The sequence below is a fragment of the Ambystoma mexicanum genome, chromosome 14, assembly GCF_040938575.1.
Source record: "Ambystoma mexicanum isolate Mex_15411 chromosome 14, UKY_AmexF1_1, whole genome shotgun sequence".
Classification (NCBI taxonomy): Eukaryota; Metazoa; Chordata; class Amphibia; order Caudata; family Ambystomatidae; genus Ambystoma; species Ambystoma mexicanum.
Window position 1 is genome coordinate 366,979,007 of NC_090940.1, and position 20,189 is coordinate 366,999,195.

Genomic DNA, 20,189 nt, shown 5'->3' on the forward strand with positions numbered 1-20,189 from the left:
ACTGCTTCTCTATCGACTATCCTGCTCTCCTCACTAAATCTGGTAGGAAGAAGTTTAAAAAGGACATCCTGGTCTCCAACCCAGGCCTCCCTATCGCTATCACCTATACCAGTGCCTCCTCCAGGCAATCTTTCACCGACATCCTCTTTGTCGTTCCCTCACCAGACCCATGGACCCTACATATGGTCTCTGTGATCTCACCTTTCTCTTCTTCTTCCATTAATGGTGGCACCCGGTGGGAGGCCCTCCTGTCCTCCTTCCACTCCTCTAAGGTCATCATAAATGTTTACCTGAATGGTACCCTATTGGTCCAAGGCCCCCAGGCCAACCTCTCCTTATCGATAGATGCTTCCTGCGCCTCATCAAATTACTTTCTTCTCCTGCTGTCCCCTCTTCCCCCTCCTCGGCTTCCTCGCCTCCCCCTGCTGCCTCCTCCTTGGCTACCTTGCACTTTCCTCCTTCCTCTTCTGTCCCCCTCTAGCTTCTTCTAAACCTCTGCGGGGTGTACCTCTGATTTGTACCCCTCCCCGGAAGTCTTTCAAGGACGGCAACCTTCTCCATATTGCTACTCTAAACTCTTGCTCAGCTGTCAAACACTCCTCTGACATCTGCAGCCTTCTTGAGGAACTTGACCTCGATGTCCTCGGTCTCACTGAGACATGGTTCATGGCCAGCTCTGTCACAAACTTTGACACTCTACTCCCTGACAGCTACAGGATCCTCTCCGCTCCCAGGTCCAACCGTTCTGGAGGGGGTGTAGCCCTGATCTTCCCTGAGTGGATTCCTGCCTCTGTCATTCCTAGGCAGGCCTACTCCTCTTTTCAAATGCCTCGTCTGCAGACTCTCTCTCCCTCCTAGCCATTCCCTTACTGTGGCTACTATTTATCGGTCACCTGGCCAGATCTCCTCCTTCTTCTCTGAGTGGGCGGATCGCTCCTCTTCCCTCTTGGTCTTGACCACTCAACTCCTCCTTCTTGGAGACTTCAACATCCACCTGGATGCTTCATGTCCTTCCTCTGGACTCTTTTGTGACCTTTGCGACTCTCTCTCACTCTCTGTTCTCCCCTCTGAACCAGCTCACTCAGCCGGGCACACTCTGGATGTTTGGATATCCTCAGACCTTCCCCTTTCTATCTCTCTCACCACTCCTCTCTCCTGGAGTGATCACTTTCTCCTTTTCTCCAAGCTCACGATCTCTACCCCTCAGGCCAAACCAACTCCAGCACTGCCTCCCACCTTTGCGGTCATCCGATGAAGCGTGTGTCAGTTGAGGCTTTCGCTGCCACTTTCGCATCCCCTCCACCCCCTTTGGCTGACTCACACCCTGACACAGCCCTTTCCATGCTCCACTCTGTTATATCTGGTACTCTCAATGCTCTTGCCCCTGTCATGAGGATATGCCTGAAGCCCAAAGTCAAGTGCAACTTCTGGTATGACTCAGACCTCGTCACCCTGAAACACAAATGCAGGGTGGCTGAGAGGAAATGGCGTGCTTCTTGTACATCCTCTGACAAGCTGGCCTGCTGCCTGCTCCAAAGGCAATACCGGCTCTCTGTCCTCACCACGAAGAAAGCTCACATCCAAGCCTGCGTCTCTGTGGCATCTAACAACTTGGCTGAACTCTTTAAAATCTGCAAGAAACTGGCCAAACCTACCACAGTCTCTACCTCTCCTGTTCCCTCCCAGGCCCTCTGCACGGCACTGGCCTCTTATTTCATCTCTAAAATTCAGGACATTATGTCCTCTCTCTCCTCCTCTACCCTTCCTCCCTCTACTCCTTGCTTTTATTCTGGCCCTTCTTCAGCCACCTCTCCTCCCTCCTTCTCTTCCTTTCCCCTGTTCTCCCCAGACAAGGTTTCTAGACAAGTCTGATCTATGAAAGTCTTGTCAAAACAGGTTCCTCCCTGTTCCTCAAAAACCATCAAGCACCACATTGACTCTCTGGCTCCTGCTCTGGCCGACTTCTGCAACAACTCCTTCGCTAGTGGAGTCTTCCCTTCCCCCCTGAAGCACTCCCTTGCGCACCCTCTTCTTAAGAAACCCTCTGCCAACCCGTCCTGTCCAGCTAACTATCACCCAATCTCCATCACTCCTTTCCTGGGCAAACTCTTGGAAAAGTTGGTCATCTCCCGTTTAATCTCCACACTGAATCTGTTGGTTGTCTCCATGATCATCAGTTTGGCTTCAGAACAGCAAGAGCATGGAAACTGCTCTCCTTACCATCCGTGAAGACCTGCTCTCCAACCTTGATTCCAACACCCCCTGTATCCTCATCTTACTTGATCTCTCCTCTGTCTTTGACATGGTTAACCATGCCATCCTGCTCAACCGTCTCCGTGATAACCTGGGTATTACCGGTCAGGTCCTGGTGTAGCTGACTTCTTTCCTCTCTGATTGATGCTCCCAGGTTCAACTTGGGTCCTTCCTCTCCTCTATCTCTATGTCTACCTGTGGTGTTCCCCAGGGGTCTAACCTCTCTCCCTGGCTGTTCAACCAATACTTGCCACTTCTTGCCCACCGCATTGCTGCGCTCTGCCCCAACTTCCAGTGCTATGTGGATAACACCCAGCTCATTTTCAGGCTACCCTCATCCACCTCTTCTCCCTCTCCCATCTCAGACTGTCTGTCCACCATCCAGGAGTGGGGTGCCACCAATGATCTCTGCCTTAATGTCAGTAATACCGAGATTCTCCTCATTGGCACACCCACTCCCTCCTTTCCTGTCACTCTCTGGCTGGCCTCTCTTGGCCCTCTTCCTGCTCCCACCTGTGGGGCTAAAAACCTCGGAGTCATCTTCTACTCCACACTCTCATTCTCTCCTACATTTCTGACATCTCTAAGAAGTCACACTACCAGCTGCACCTCCTCAGAGGTATTCTTCCTTATCTCTCCTTCCCCCAGAATCTCACTCTCTCCAGTGCTCTGGTTCTCTGTAGGCTGGACTATTGCAACAGCCTCTTTCTAAATCTGCCTGCTTATACTCTCTGCCCATTGCAACTCATCCAGAACAGAACTGCAAGTCTTGTCCTTGGCCTCAAGCCCAGGGATCGTATCTCTCCAGGACTGAAATCTCTGCACTGGCTGCCAGTGGCTGCGAGTATAAAGTTCAAAACCCTCTCCATTGTCCACATGGCCTCCTGGGGCCTGGGGCCTCAATACCTTCAGCTCTCTCTTCCTAAATATCTTCCTTCTCAAGCTTTTCTCTCATCCGCCTCCAACTCCCTCAGGGTCAGCCGCTTCTCCAAGCAACGAGTTGGTGGTAGATATCTTTCTTCGGCTGGGGCCTCCCTCTGGAACAGCCTCCCTCCCTCCCTGAAACTTGTGGAGAATCATCTCCGTTTGCGGAAGCACCTGCAAAACCTTTCTCTTTGCTTCTGCTTGTTCTCCTCCTTACTTCCTGGCTGAAACTGAATCTGCACTGGTTACCTCCCCACCCTCTGTTCTCCGGCCCAGGACCCCTCCCCCACCGGTCGCACACCTGCATTGCCTTCCAGGCAACCCCTGCACTTGGGACTGTTTTCTGTATCCCTACAGTCCCAATACCAGCACTTACACCTGATGTCTGCACTTGCATTTGCCACCAGCTGGCTGTACTTTACTTACTTATTTATTCTATTATCCCATGTACTGCACTGTCCCCTCCCCCTTCACTTGCACTTGTGCGATCTGAATGACACCTGACCTCATAGGATCGCTGTCTGTCTTCCCTCTGTTCTCCCTCCCTTGCCTCGTTGTGCCTTGAAACACTTGTGAATAGGCGTGTTATAAATGCCATATCATATATCATTCTCCGAACGAGTTCTATGGACAGAAATGAATACACACTCATCAACTGATTAAAATCTATGATCCTGTAGGTCACTCCTCCAATTTGATTGTCGCTTGATGTGCTTTGCACTCTTAAGTAAACTGCAGTGAGTATTGGTGTGTGTGGCTGGTAGACATACCCCAGAGCAGACATTGGGGGGAGGAGATAGTTGGTATGCTGCTCCCTGCCCTTCTGTTGCCTCACTCTGGCATGGTACAGTTTGTTGCTGTACAAATGTGCCAGAAACTGTGCATTCTAGTTGGTGAAGTGGCACAGCGAGTAGAGCACTCGCTTTGACATCAGTGCAGAGTCTGCTAATGCAGGTTTGAATAACGGCGGGGCCATACTCAGCCTTTCATCCTTCCGAGTTCGATAAATGAGCACCACACACCGTGGGTAATAATAAGCAGCACTCAGATACCTGAGGGTTCGTAGTGCTATATAAATGCCAAATTATTATTATTATTATTAGTGTTGAGGACCGGTCCTTCTACGACCACATTGATGTTTCGCTGATTCCAGTCAACTGTCTCATGTGTGAAGGTGCTGAAATCCAGGGAAGGTGATGGGGTGTCCAAAAGTTTGTTTATTTATTTATTTATTTTCATATTTATAAAGCGTGCTAAACCGCAGGTCATCAAGGTGCTGAACCATACATGTTTGACACAGTGCTTGGAATGCGTAAGAGATTGCAGGTTGAGGCAAGAAGAAAACATCCAGGATAAATCACAAAAAAAGACAAGTTAATGCAAAGGTTATTTCTGGTTGAGCCGAGAGAAAACAGAATTATGTATAGGAATCAAGGACTACCTCCTTCTCCTGTATTTTAAAATGTATAAACCAACCTTAGCTGAAAACTGTTGACACTCATATCAATGGACAAAAACCAGTCCCATACCTTGATGTTTTTTATATTGCAGAAAATAATCAATCATTGTATTAATTTCATGAGCACTTCCTTAATCAAAAGTGTTTAATTGTTAAAAAACATGTAACACATCATGGATTTCACGATCACATAAGACAATTATTTCCATTCTTCACGGGTTAGTATACAAAAGATGGTGTATTTCTTATGCCATGGGTTCATTAATTGACCAAAAAAACGATTATTACAGATGTTCAATACATTTCTGAACGTCTTAGAACAGAGCATCAAAAAGACTCAGAAGGGCACATTTTCAACATTGTTTCTTCGAAGTTCTTACAGACATGGACAGATATACTGTCCTGTACCCCTATCTCTTCTCTCTCTTCATATCCAAGTGTCTGACACACCACTAGAAGAAATTACGCAGCTGACCATAGCTTAAATAAAATGGAGAGAGAAACAGCTGTCTGAGAAAGCGGCCTACCAATAAGAAGTCTGTCCCTATTTTGTCTACTGAGCAATATTGTCTCAATGAGTGTGGGTTAGAAGATTGAGGATCATTGCAAGAAACAACCACTTTCTGTCATTGCAAAGGCCTCGTGAAATGACCACGGAAATCTACCTGGGATGGGGTTTATCTCTGAATGATAGGCTGAAATGCAGTGCATTGACATAATACCTTTTCAAATATCCATTTGAGATAACTTATGTTGGGGTAATGGACACTTAGTATGCCCCAGAGACTAGTAAAGACAGAGAAAAGATAGGGACTGAGGACAAGATAAGGGCTGGCTCCCTTAAGAATACATATGAATAAATGTGGCGTATTGCAACACGGTGTCCATGTCTGTAAGAACTTTGAAGAAACAATATTGAAAATTTGCCCTTCTCTGAGTCTTTTTGATGCTCTTTTCTAAGATGGTTAGAAATCTATTGAACATCTGTAATAATTGTTTTTTTGGTCAATTAATGAACTGATGGGATAAGGAATATGCCATTTATTGTACACTAACCTGTGAAGAATGAGAATATTTGCCTTATGTGATTGTGCAAATGTATTGGACCCAAACACCTGGGACGCACAGTTCAAACAGCCCCATGGAACTGAACTCAATGGAATGAGCTGTCAACGCTGCCCACTGCAGCAAAACATTTTATACACAAATTACAGAATTATCATACAACATTTTCATTACATCTACAAACAGATTGGTGGAGCTACTTCAGTCCCCTATAAGAATGTCTATGTTAAGTGATCCTGATTGGGTACACCATTTCTTGGCCAAAATCACAGTAACACACCCCTCGTAATATCACAATCCTTCCCCCTCCGCCTAATTACATGATTGTACTGATCTGTTAAAACCACTTGTTTGCCATTGGTTGGCATTGCCCAATATATAAATGGATAAACTGCTGCATACTGATTGGACATGGCATCTTGAGATGGCAAGGGACGAGACATTCAAACCAAGTCTGACCAATGATGTGCCCCGTGGACATCAGCAAGGACACTTTACAATGTTCCACCGTAGGGACATCAAAACTTCTCCCTGTTGATTGCCTCCATATCATGCACTCCATAACCCCTATTCCATTGTTCTGGCTTCTACAGATCCCTTCCCACACCTTTCTGCCAAATGTAGTCTGAAAAAATTATACCACTCGTGGCTGGATTTTAATTAACTGTATTTGATTTCTATTTCTCCACCAATTCTTCTTGTGCACCCAGGTGCCTAGCTCATTGGCCTTGAAAGTATCTCTTAGGACAACTTCGATGGGACTGCAATCTCATGGGAAACTTCAACCATGCAACATTTCTGCAAAATCTTTCTGCTGAATGTTCAAAAATGACATACTGCTGTCACAAAAACCCTGCAGCTCTTTTAATATGAGTTGTCTGCAAAAATGCTTTGCTGTCCTGGGTGTACAAGAAAATGGGCCTCATTACAAGTATGCCGGTAAGTATTCCTAGTTTCCGTCATGCCGGTGCGACCGTTTCCAGAAACCCGTGATTCTGGAATCACCGGATGATTACGGGTTGTCGGGCATATGCATTCCGGCATGCTGGAAACAGCGGTACCGGAATAACTGAAACATCAAACTTCCCAAAAACTGACAACACTATTGTCCTTGGTGCCGTTACCTCCGAATCTTGTAATGCTCACCTGGTATCCACGGGACGTCACTCAGCCTGTTCTGACCTCTTACGACCTCGAACCCTTCCCTGGAGGCTATTCGACTGGAGACTGGGCCTGAAACACAGGATTGATAGAGTTTAACTCCCTATTGTCTCTGTGTGCTTGAACCCCTTCTTCCCTGCGGTCCAACCCTTCGCTTTGATCCACAGCTCACCTTGTTTTCTTCGATAGTGTGCTCTCCATCCTGCTTTCAGCGCAGGGGAACGTTGATTGATGCAGGCTCGTTGCTGCCTAGTTACTGTACTGGCAAGAGTCCGACAGGTAAGTATAATGAGTCTTTTGAACAATTCTCTAACTTCATTCCTTTCCTTCCTTAGATGACGGCCGGCGTCCGGGGATGGCGGCGTGCTGCTGCGATGAGTAGCGCTGAAGGTGAGTGAGAGCGCGATGCACCCCTTTCGTATTTGCATTGAACTGAGTTCTTTTTCTGTGTCTTTTAGGTGCCGCAACGTTTTCAGCGTGGATGCCGGTTATGAAGAACAAATGTGGTGGGTAAGTGCGGTATGCGGCGCCTCTAGATGTTTCCACGCTAACCTGGAGTGTCTTTTCCCTCTTGCAGATGGATGAGAAGTTCCGGAGACAGAGTTCCCCCAGAGCGGCTGGGATTCAGGTAAGCATTTGAAGCTCGTACAGTATTTAAAAATAAGCAAAGATTTGCAGAATGCTTACTAATGCCTTTATTCTGTTCTTTTCTCTTTTCCTTAGGAAGCGGCGTGCCGGGATGGGAATGACACCGCCGAAGATGCCTGCAGAACAGAAGGAGCGATAAATGATGGGCAGAAGCGCTGCAAGGTAAGGCTGTCCCTAACGGTGTTCTTGTTCTTGCAGGAGCTGAGCACAGAAGAGAGATGCAGGCCTACTGGAGACCGATCCGAACACGGTGAGTGTCACGCTGCAGGTGCAGAAAACGCAAAGCATGTTTCTCAGCCTGGGTGTGGCTTAAATAGTCTCTGGAACCACACCCAAAAGACTAGACCGTACATGCAGTTCTGGGAACCGAAATATGTGGGGGCATCCATCTTGCCCCCATCAATGCACTACAAGTCCAATCCCCAATGTTATCTTATGGGAGTGAGAGTGTCTGGTGCCACAAGCGGCAAGTCTGATTCCAAGTAGGTCTTTGGAGGGATGGAGAGGCCCTTGAGGGCCATGTAGGTGATCGTGGCCTGGCTCAAGCCTGACATCTTGGAGGGCTGGGGACATGAGGGGCAGGAATCATGAAAATCTGGCAGCAATGACCACAACAGGCAAACCCAGCTGCTCAAGAAGAGCATTTGGGAGGATGTGGCCCAGAAGGTGTCAGCAGTTGGCACAACCCCACGCATATCGCGAGGGCATGACCTGTGTCTGCCCAGCAGAGAGAGGGCATGGCCACAGGTGGTGGGAGCACATGCCCAATACTCCTGATGCCCTGGGAGGAGACGTGCAGCAGTGTGCTGCACCTAGAGTCCATTGAAGGGGTTGGTGCTGCGAAGGTCGGAGCTGGGACACCTGAAGAGGCTGGTGTGTACACGTAACCCCAATATAATAATCAACATCCCTGGCCACCTTGCACCCACCACTATAACAACATATCACGTAAATGGGAATTGCATCATACAGAACCACACAACCTGCATGCCCCCCCCAAGAAAACAACATCCTGTGTGCATACGTGGACATACAGCCTGGCTACCAAACAATAACCCATTACAGTGATACACGTAGAGCCCAGCACCAGCACCCTGTACTGCCAACTGAACATGCATCTACTCTCACAAAGACTCATCACCCTGCCACAGCATAGTGCATGTGTGCCCGCTGTGCTTCCACGGGCACCAAATCACAGCATGCTAAGCCCCATCTTCACCCGCAAATGACCACTGTTGCATACAAAGTCCACATGTGTCCCCCTCATCCCAGCCAGCCCGACCACTGAGCATAAATGCACAACTGTCCCCGTGAGTGGTACAGGCAGCAAGCCCATGCTTTCCTCATCCATACCACACCCCTCTCCAACCCAACATCCCACAGCGTGAACGCCCCCTAACACCGTACCCAGCACGTGACAGTACACCACAACAGTATCCCCAGTGCACTACTCTACCATGCGCAAACATCACACATCCTGCAGCTCAGTATTCATAACATAAGCATTTGTACGCCATGCCATGTACCACGCCATGTCCCCGACACATCACAGCCACGACCGACATAATGAATGTATCTATGCTTCATTGATCCACATTGTTCACTGACAACATGCCTTTCTGACACCCTCAGGCACAGCATCTGACAGTGAAGTTGGCCATGCAAGCACCTCAAGAGGCACCAGCCGCTGCCACTGCTGGCCACCATGGACCACCACCTCCACCCAGGACACCACAGCCTCCACTGGCACAATTGCCACAGTCACCACAGCTGAGGCCATCCCGCAACCCCCAACCATCACTATGGCCACAGCTGCAGTCATCCCGCCAGCCCTAACCATCACTCTAACCATAGCTGAGGCCATCCTGCCAGGCACAACCATCATTGTGACCACAGCTACAGCCATGCGGCCAGCCCCAACCATCACTGTGACCACAGCTGCAGCCATCCCGCTAGCCCCAACCATCACTGTGACCACAACTGCGGCCATCCTGCCAGTCCCAGCTGCTGTAGTCCCACCAACACCAGCATGCCCACGGGCTTCCGGAGCTATACAAGTTGAAATAAATACATACATACAGCAGCCACATGCACGTGCCCATCAATCAAGTGCAGAAGACATAGCTGACAATGGTAGAGGCGACACAGCGGAGACCAGCGACCTCATCAGCTATGAGCCTGCAGTATTCAGCCCGATGGACACAATGAGCCCACAATGCCCACCCTTCCCCAGTGTCAGGGAAATGGATGATAGACTTTGCTGCATCGAGGACCGTCAGGATGCCTTAACTGCCCTAGTGCAGCAGCACCTCCAGGAGGTGCTGTTGATGTGGGAGAGTATACAGACCAGTGCCCGCTGAAATGCACATGCCCTTGGACGTGCTACTACTGCCACCGTCCTGGATGCCAGGAGGGTAAGGGAGGGCAACAGTATTATAGCCTCCATAGCCGAGACCAGGGCATTGTGCCTTCAGGTGTTCCTTGACAGATGGCCCACTAAGGAGGCACACATTCCATCCACCAGCTCCATGCCCAGTTCTCAGCCCAGCAGCCCACAGCGCCATTCTGTGCGCCTCTCAGCCACTCCATTCATTTGCATGTCAGATGGCACATGTGCACGGAAATAGACCAAAAGAACCTTGTGGCCTGGATGTGTATTTGGCAGGGACTACTCGGACGATGTGACACCACTTGTTGAGGGATAGTTGGGAAGGGGAGAAGGGGAGGGATAGTTGGGGAGGGGGAGTGGGGAGAGATAGTTCTGGAGAGGGAGTGTGGAGGGATAGTTGGGGAGCGGGAGTCAGGAGGGATAGTTTAGGTGGTGGGTGTTTTTCCATGTTTGTTTTGCATTTCATTTTTCACAGTGCACTTGGTGTTGCATAGAAATCATGACTGGATATTAGTATTTTAGTGTCAGTGAGTGTTTAATTTCCAGTACAGTTCTGAGTGAGATAGCTGTCCTAGGCCAAGTGCTTGTGTGATGTGCTCAGATATATTGGTTAATCAGGGCATTGCATGCATCACGCAAATCCATGCCATCCCTGCAATTTGCCAGTCTCACTTTGTCATCACTGTCTTCATCATCCTCAGCATCAGGTGGATGCATGTCCATGTCTGGGGGGAGTGGTACACTGAGCCTGATAAACATGTTGTGCAACATGGCGCAGGCCAGGACTATCTTGCCCACCTTCATGGGGCTGTACATTAGTACACCGCCTGATCTGCTCAGGCAGTGGAACCTTGCCTTTAACAAGCCAAATGTCTGCTTAATAGTGCAGCATGTCCTGATGTGAACACGGTTGTATCCCTGTTTGTGTGGTTCTGTGGTTGCCTCACAGGGTTAATCAGCCATGGTATCAAGAGGTATCCAGCATCACCTGCACAGGAGGGACAGAAAGTGAGCAAAATGATTGTGGTGCCAGTATCAGGCTGATACATTCTGTATTTGGTTGCTTACAAAATTCAGTTATTGCATGCAATTTGCACAAAACGTAGCATATGTCATAGATGACCATGGTAGTTGGGGCGTGGCTTGAGCCCATGGAGTAAGGTAGTGCGGAGGCTGAGCTTCCATTGTGATCCTTAAACTGATTCTGTAATGCAGCGGTCTGCAATTAACTCAGCTTACCTGATGACACCCACAGATGTGGAAAGCTCTCTCCCAGCAGCTGGAAGCTCTGCCGTGCGAAATCAGTGTGATTACTGAGGAAACCAAATGTCTGAATGTTTGGCAGCGGCAGAGCAAAGATGGCGGCCGAGGCTCCGACTCGGACCTGAAGTAGTGGAGGGGCTGTGTGCTGCGTGGCCATAGAGGAGCGGCACATAGAGGAGCGACACATTGCTTGGCACCCTGGCGATCGGTCCCAGGGGCCAGAGACACATCCATGAAGCAGAGGCAGGAAGGAGCTGGAGGACCAGCGAGTTGCTCCAGAGTCCAGCATTGTGAGGAGCAGTGGAGAACTGCAGGAGAACCTGCATATGAAGCGGAGGGGTGACGCCAGAAACCAGAGGAACTGGTGGCACATGCGGCCCGTGGAAGATGCTCTGACCAAAGGCAGGAGTGTCCCAGAGGGGTCAGGCGCGTGGGGAGCAGTGCGTGGAACCCTGGAATAAGAGCCGACTGTCAGCTGCTGCAAGGAGGGGTAAGCGGACTATGTGGATACCTGGCGCACATTGGAGGGGGCCGCGGAATGGTGCGAGAAAGCCCGAACTGAGAGGTACATGGAGGCGGCTCTGTGGCTGGAGTTACACAAGCCAGGAAAGAAAAAAATAATAAACCCGATCCACAAGGTGGCTACGAGACAGCAACAAGACAGGCGGTGGGTGCAAAGGCACATGTAGCTGCAGGGACTACAGTTGTGGTGAATACGCCGACCACGGAGTAGGTACTTCCAGAGTTTGAGAAGGATGGTTGTAGGCTCTGCTGCCTGGGGAGGTTCCGGCAGGGAGGCACAGTGAAGTGCACCACAGTGGAGGCTTTTGGGGGAGCATAGTGAGTGGATGTGGGCCCTTTCCTTGGCCGGGGGGACTCACGATGGAGCCCCTGCCCAATGAGGGCGGGTTCAACCATGAAACCAGGCGGGAGGTCGGGGACACCACAGAAGACGCCTGGTAGGGCGATCTTTGGACGGAGCACCCTGCAGGTAAAGGGCCGATGAGGAAGGAGTGCCGCGTGTTGGGTGGCGTGCGAGCCGCGGCCGACAAGGGAACTGCAGAGGGGCAGAGACTGCAGTATCCCGGCAGAGGCTGACGGCACTAAAGGAAGAAGCCCGGGAGTGTCGCGTGCAGGAGAGGACGCCGAGGCCGATAACGCATGCCTCTTCAAACTGAGACCGTGGGAAAAAGGGAGGTCCTGCATGCGGGAAGCACACACAAAAGGGAAGAGGACTCAGAACATAATTTCTCGACAACCAACAAGGGATACATTGAGAATGCTGGAGTTTACTTGCCTCATACTCTGGGGCAGAAGCCCTTCAATAACAGTTTACAAGCGGCCACAGTACCTCCTCCATTATGGCATCCTTCACTCTGGGAAGAAGGGGGTGGAGCATGAAGGGGCTTATATAAACTACATAGTATGCAGACTCCTGATTGGTTTAGAAATGTACAGCCCCTATATAAACCAGACAGCAAAGAGGGACTGATATGTTTTTCTCCCCATCTGTTCCAGAACAGAGACCAGGGTGAAGGAGCACCAGAACTGCGCTGGGCATATGAGGAGTAACTCCTGCTTCTGTCCTTACCCTCAGAAGAGCCCTATACCAAAGCTTAATTGTGAACTTCATTAAGGATAGTTATCCTAATATTTTGTTTTCTCCTTCCTGAGTTATTTTCTATACTCAATAAAGACTAACTTTGGTTAAAAGCAAAATCAATCCAGTGTGTTCTTACAGTGGATCATACTACTCGTCCAAGGCCACAAGGCAGCTCAGTGACTCCATTGACTCTGCGAACTGGGGCAGATGGTGCCAAGAGCGCACACCCTGGGCGGCCAGCCTTAGAACTGCAGTGGTGCCACTGGTTCTTGTGTGTTTGGCCATGCAGTGCAACACCTTCCTCACAAGGAGTGGCGGTCTGGGGGAACTGCAGTGTCCATGGAGACAGCTGCCCCACGCATAAGGCTCACTCTGGGGAGGCTTCCACAACTGTCCTCCACACGTGGTGGGGGTCTGGCAAGGAGCATATGGTGCGAGGCGGGTAGCCCGGACTCGACTACGCAACAACACGCTGCTAGCAAAGCTTGGTTAACACTGGCTGGGCACATAAGACCACGGTGGGCAAACCAAAGCCTAGCTGCCCAGAGTTGGGTACGCACCATCAACAGGTACCCCCCCCGCCTGGCGCACCATTAGGGGTGCAAGTGGATTATCATTTAGAGGTGCCTATTGGAAGAATGCTAAGGCAGGGGAAGGCGGTGTTGTAGAGGGCTGCGCACAAAACAGGCGCTAGCGCGCTGAGGTTTATGAACAGCACAGTGCATAGCCCCAACATATAGCAGCTGCGAGGAGGAAGGTCTCACAGGCGGAGGAAACCGGCGCAAGCACACGCTGCGCAACGACACACGGCAGGGTCAGCGTTACATCACCAACCAAAGGGAAGAATAAAAACACAATTATGGACTCCTTTGGGGAAGAAAACAAGGCCTGAGAAATGGCACAAAGTAACACACACAGAGGGCAGAAGGGGCACAGGAATCTGGCAACAAGGACAACCAAGTACTGGCAGCAATAGCAGCGCTAAAATCATCCCTTGAAACAAGACAGACAAGGTCAAGACTGACATGCAGCTGATACAGAAGGACGCGCGCAACCCAGTGGAGAGAGTAATGGCTGCAGAGATGACCCTGAAGAAAAAAGTGAATCCACGAAAGATTTGGAGGTGTGAGTATCAGAACTCGAGAGAAGGAATACTATGCTGTCGAAATAACGTCTGATTGCTGGGACTTCCTGAGTGACTGAAGGGCCCAGACCACAAAAGATATGTGGAGAACTTGTTACTGCAAGAAGTAGGGGCAGGGAACCTCTAACAAGGGTTTGTGGTGGAAAGGGCGCACCGGTCCTTGCAGAAAGAAACCCTGCTGAGATCCTACCCCGCCCAATGATAGCTAGAATCCTGAACTTCCAGGTTAGGGAGGCAATACTAAAATTCTCACGATAAGGGGAAGGGGCAATACAAAGGGACAACTCTAATATTGCCATATACCCGGATTACACGCCGGCAGAACAGAGACAGAAATTAATTTGTGCTGGTCAAAGCCAAACTACGAAAACTCAACATTAAATACATGCTTACGTATCCGTCGAGACTTAATGTGACTTTCAAGGGCAGAACGATCTTCCTGGAATCCCGAGCGGCGGCCGTGATGTGGATGGAACATAACAATCTCGATGAAGGTGAAGAGCCTACCAAGTGACAGGCCTGCTGCTGCAAGAAGGCTGGGCGAGGTGGGGCTCTCCGAAATTGGAAAGTGGCTTTTACTGATGGTTGGGAGTGGATAGATAGCAGTCGCAACTGCTGAAACTGACTGTAGCCTGGATGGAGGTGATGTTTAGCCACCTGTCTTGAGCTTGAAGGACTACCCCGCATAAACATTGGTGTTGGCCCGTCGCCGACACCCATATTCCCGCACACACGGGCCTGGATGGGCTACAACAGTGAATGGTGCCTGAGCGCTGCGAGCTGATAGCAGCAGCTGGGCGCAAATGTTGTGTTTAATGTTTGGTTGTTGTTCTTTTGTTACTCTTCACTGAATCGGGTAACTGAATGTCCATTAAGGAGGGCAGATGTGAGGGAAATTAGCAAAGAGGCCATGGCGACAGATGGGGACGAAGGGATGGCAATGTCTGGCTGGAGTGTGGACGAGGGAGGCTGGAAGGGACGGGCTGTGAGTAAGGATGGCAACCAATATTAAGGTATTGACATGGAACGTGAGTGTGAGGCTGGAAATGCATTGGAGGGACAGGGCCTCCCTGTCCTTGTCCTGTAGTCCTTTTTCATTTGTGTTCTGTATTGTTTTCTGCCCAGGAGCCCATATGGAACTCCTGGCAGTGCAGTACTTCCTGTTTTTGGTTTGGTGTACAGACCCATGGGATACCCCTATGGCACCCATGGGTACGGGTGCAACCCTGTGCCCCTAGTGTATGTTTTTGGGCACCTGTGTGTGGCCCACAGAGCAGGGTATGGGCTGGTGGCAGCTCCATGCTGAACTTGACAGGTGCTCTGAATATCCTCCATTTTGGGATATCCAGGCCTTGCCATTGGAATCAGTTTATTCCTGATAGGAAACAAGATGGCCCCTGTGGCCTCTTGCTTTCTATGCCTGTTACCTTGTTTTCCCAAAGTCATGGGAAGCCCTGACTCTGTCCCTTCCCCCTGACTGGCTGTTGGGAGGAAGTTCCATATATGGTGTTGTTGTGAAGTCCAGGCCAGACTGGCTGGAGCCTTCACAGTGACTGTATGTTGTGCGTACACCCTGTGGGTGGGACCTGGGTGAATGGAGTGTGTGACCGATATGCACTTCTTGTTGTGGATGTCTGGTTTCTGGAGTATGACACAATGATTGAGACAGTCGGCCCGAAACTGGTATGAATGCAGTGTGTAGTGTTGAATGGCTGGGTTACTTGTCCCAATGCACATTCCTTGTTGTGAGTGTCTGAGAGGGAGGAGTATGGCCTGAATGCACTGTATGCCTGATTGGCTGACTGACTGCATGAATGTCCTTCAGTATGATTGGATGCTGTGTGTGACCCAGCAGTGTGGATGAGAGACAGAATAGTATATCTGGGGACCTCTCACCACTGGAAATTGTTCAGAAGCTGAGTTGACACTTGAAGAGTAACTGGAACTGCTGATCCTTGACACCCAGCTGGAAGAAGAAGAACTGCTGCTGCATTTGTTTCGACCCGATCGGAAAGCTGTAGAGTTCATCAAGGACTGATCTGAGAGAGGAATTGGTTAGGCGCCCTCTTCCCGTGCTCCGAGGGACAATCGAGCACCGCTAACCTTCGCCGAATCTCCCTGCAAATCAGATCCTCGAAAGGCCGCCGACCCGAGACGGGGCTCGCCAAGGAGAACGAAGTAAAGCACCCGGACATCAACGCCATCAAAGTCCATTGCCATCGACCAGGGTTCGGAGTATCGCCATAACCGCTGGAGGCCCGTCGAAGCTAGCTCGTCCGCACCGCCGTTCGCCTTATCCCGCTGGAGAAGGCCAGGCCATCGACGCGCCAAGGAGCATCCGCTGGTGGGTTTCCCGCCACCCGAAGACCACAAAGACTTCGATGACTCGACCCCCTTGTCGGGCCACAGTTCTTCAGAAACTCTTTGCGTTCTTGAACTATCAAACACTGAGGTGCCCCGCACACCTCATCCTCGCAGGACGTCGCCGATAAGCACTGCCTGTATCGATGCCATGGTCTTGGCACCATCGAACTTTTAATCGACGCCGTCAACACCAAGTTCACGTTCTTCGACGCCTCTTGACGATCCGTGGCTCCTGCTTTAAAGGGAGTCACTCAAGAAGGAACCATCGATGCCTCATCGAAGAACTCTGCTCTACCAGGTACATTGGGTGGGTAGAAACCTTATAGAAGGAAATAAGATTTATAGAACAATATATGGACTGGGCTTGTGATATATCTTTAATTTACATGTTGCCCGGGTGGGGGGATCTCCACACAGAATTGTGCCTACTTGGTAGGGGTCAATATTCTACCCATTGTTCTAACCAACTGCTTTACTCCTGTATCTATTGCTGGTTACTTTTATTCCTTGATTTGTGTGACATTTGACCAGAGTATGGTTGATGCACTTTAATGAGATCTGATAAGAATTGTGATACCACTTAGAACTGTATATATTTGCCATTGTTGATTTACTGAGCACAAAGTGAGTTATTGTGATTGTGTACATATCCTTGACCTTAATTATATAAAGACTGTGTTTTAACTAATACAGTGTGTGGACATTCCTTTGTGGGGGCTTAAGGACTACACTGTACTTAAGAACCAGCCTGCATCACCTCCTGAGAAGCTAGGCCTTGATTGCTCGACCAGTGCTACCCTATAGAGAATCTTGGCTGGGGTCCTCTGTGCCTCTACTCTGCCATATAGAGAGCAGGAGTACAGACACCCCCCTTCAGTCTTTACAGTGAGGGGGATGGCCGCGTACTCATGCAGAAACCGCGTGAAATCTTTCCTCAACAGGAAAAAAGGTGGCTATTGCACTACTGCAAGAAACCCACCTCACGTAAGGCGTGTTGGAGAGGGAGAAAGAGCGATGGGGGGGAAGGGATATGGGGTGGCATACTCTAAATATGCTTGTGGGTTACTCACACAGATAAATGCAGCAGTACCATTTCAGTTGCAGGAAGTGGTGGTTGGTACGGATAAGAGATACCTAATTGTGTGGGACCACATAGAACATGTGGAGGTATGTATAGTAAACTTCTACTTTCCTAACCATGGAATTCCATCACACCTCAACATGATATGTGCAAAGATTGCACCACACCGGGAGTGCTTTTTTATATGGGGAGGAGACTTCAATTGTGTCAAAGATCCAGGACTAGACTGATCTCTCCCACCCCCTAACAACATAGGTCTGTCACATTCAGCACTCAACACTGTGCTGCAACAACTAGATTTGGTAGATGCATGGAGGGAACTTCACTGTGCAGATCGGTGTTACTCATATTATTCCTCACCCCACGATTTGTACACCAGAATCGACTATCTATTCATAGACAGAATCCAGATGGCAGAAATTGTGTCGACGCAATACCTGGGTAGAACAATATCGGACCACTCTCTGCTCTTGCTGGAGTGGCAGTTGGGGGGCTAAGGCCTCCTATACTATTGTGGCACATGCCCACAGACGCCCTCATGGACTAGATTTTCTTGGATGGACCAAAGGGAAACTTGAAGAGTACTTAGAGCACAATGTGGGGAGTGTGCAAGATTGGAGCACTGTGTGGGAAGCAATGAAAATAGTGGTGAGAGGGGAAGTCATTGCTAGTGCAGGTGGCATCTGTAAAGCACTCAGAGCAGCATTGGAGAAATTAGAGGATGGCATCCGTCAAATGGAGAACCGAATGTAGGGGCATAAGGGAAGGGAGCTGGAACTGGCTGAAGCCAGGAGAAGCTGTCAGGAAGCCTGGGCGAGATTAGCTAAATTTGACTACATGGTTAAAAGCACTAGGATGCATGCAGAGGGGGACAAACTGAACAGGCTGCTGCCGTGGCATTGTAAGAGGGAACACCCGAGACACCTGACTACAGAACTCAGGGACGAGGACGGCACCACACATAGAACTCAGCAAGGAATTAATGACACGTTTACCGAATTTTACTATATAGACATGATACCTTGGTCCCTCAGGAGGACATACTGGGCACACTAGAGTATATGGGGCTACTGAACTTGGGTGCGTCACAGTGTGAGGCATTAGAACAGCACATCACAGCTGAGGAAATAGCTGAGATGATTAATTAATTGGCTACTTGCAAGTCCCCAGGCAGCGATAGACTCCCCCCCGGAGTTCTACAAAGTGTACAACTTGGTGGGGACACCAGTGTTGCATGAGCTTTACACAGAAGCTTATGGTAAGGGGGTTCTCCCAGCAAGCATGAGGGAAACACTGGTGGTCTAGACACCCAAACAAGGGAAACTCACAGAAGAATGCGATGCCTACAGGCGTCTAGCAATGCTGAACTATGACATGAAGATTCTGACGACCATTCGGGCAAGGGAGCTCAGCAGGGTGATTGGGGGTCTGATACACAGAGATTAAAATGGCTTCATTTCCGGGCCACAGCACAGCTATGAACGTACGCCGATTGCAACACGTTATTGCACAAACTGCTAACTCCCAAGAGCAGTACGCAATACTCTCGCTTGACGCAATAAAGGCTTTCGACTCGGTATACTGAGAATGGTTATTTGCAGTATTGAAAGAGTTTGGTGAGCAGTTTACCAAATGGGTGCAGATATTATACTGCAAACCAGTGGCGAGGGTTAAGTCTGGGAGGCTAGTGTCATCTGCCTGGGATATACAAAGAGGGACAGGTCTGCCCGCTGTCGCCCATGCTATATGTGCTGGGGTTGAAACCCATAGCGATGTATCTGCGTAAACAATATTTGGAGGCGGGCATAAGGGTGGGCAGGATAAGTCACTTAATTTCGCTATATGCATATGATGTGTTACTGTACTTGCCGAATCCATGCCAGAACGTGCCATTGATAATAGATATCCTGGACAAGTACGCAACGGTGTCCGGGATTTGTTTCAACAAAAAGAAGTCTTGCATATTTAGCTTTTTACACTTTGGCAAAAAGCACTATATAAAATGTAATAAATACAAATATTTCCATTGGCTAGTCTTAGAGTAATGGAAATAGGGGAGCTACCGGAAGTGGGCCTTCCTTGGCAGCTAGGGTCATTCCTGTATCTGGGGGTGCATATACGACACACACCTTAGGAGATGCATGAGAGCAAAACAGCAGCTGTGGTGAAGCTGTGGTGAAGGGCTTAAGGAAAGCTATGCTATTTTGATCTAAGCTACCATTGTCGCTGATGGGCAGGATAGCCATAACTAAAATGATAATTCTACCAAGGTTCCTATACTTCTTTAACAATGTCCATTACTACATTAAGACCCCCTTATTTCGCTTGCTAGATCGGCTGCTACAGGGATTCCTGTGGGGAACGGCCCATCACATATTTGAGCTCACTACAATTTGCCTCCTCCACAAAGAGGGAGTGACACAGCTACCCGACTTAGAAAGGTATTACTTGACAGCGCAGCTCAGCCGTGTAGCCAGATGGCTCTCGGACAAAGCTACATCCAAATCGGTCCTACTGCGATGCCTGGTAGCCGCAGCACACCTGAAGGAAATCCTGTGTCTGCAACTTGGCTGCTTGGGCAGCAAACCCATGTGGTAACACTGGGACGTAAGGTAAGGTACATGACTCTGGCACTGCTGAAACTGAAGAGCCCCTATTCGCCTGAGACCCCAATAGCTGCGGATATCTACAGGAGCAGGGAAGACATGATGTTGATGAGGCTCTGGGAGATCTGAGGCATATACACATGTATGAGGATGGGGTGTTCAGGGAGTTTGGGTCATTAATGGAATGAGAGGGGCTGCCTCGCGGGACGTTTCTGGAGTACCAAATGGT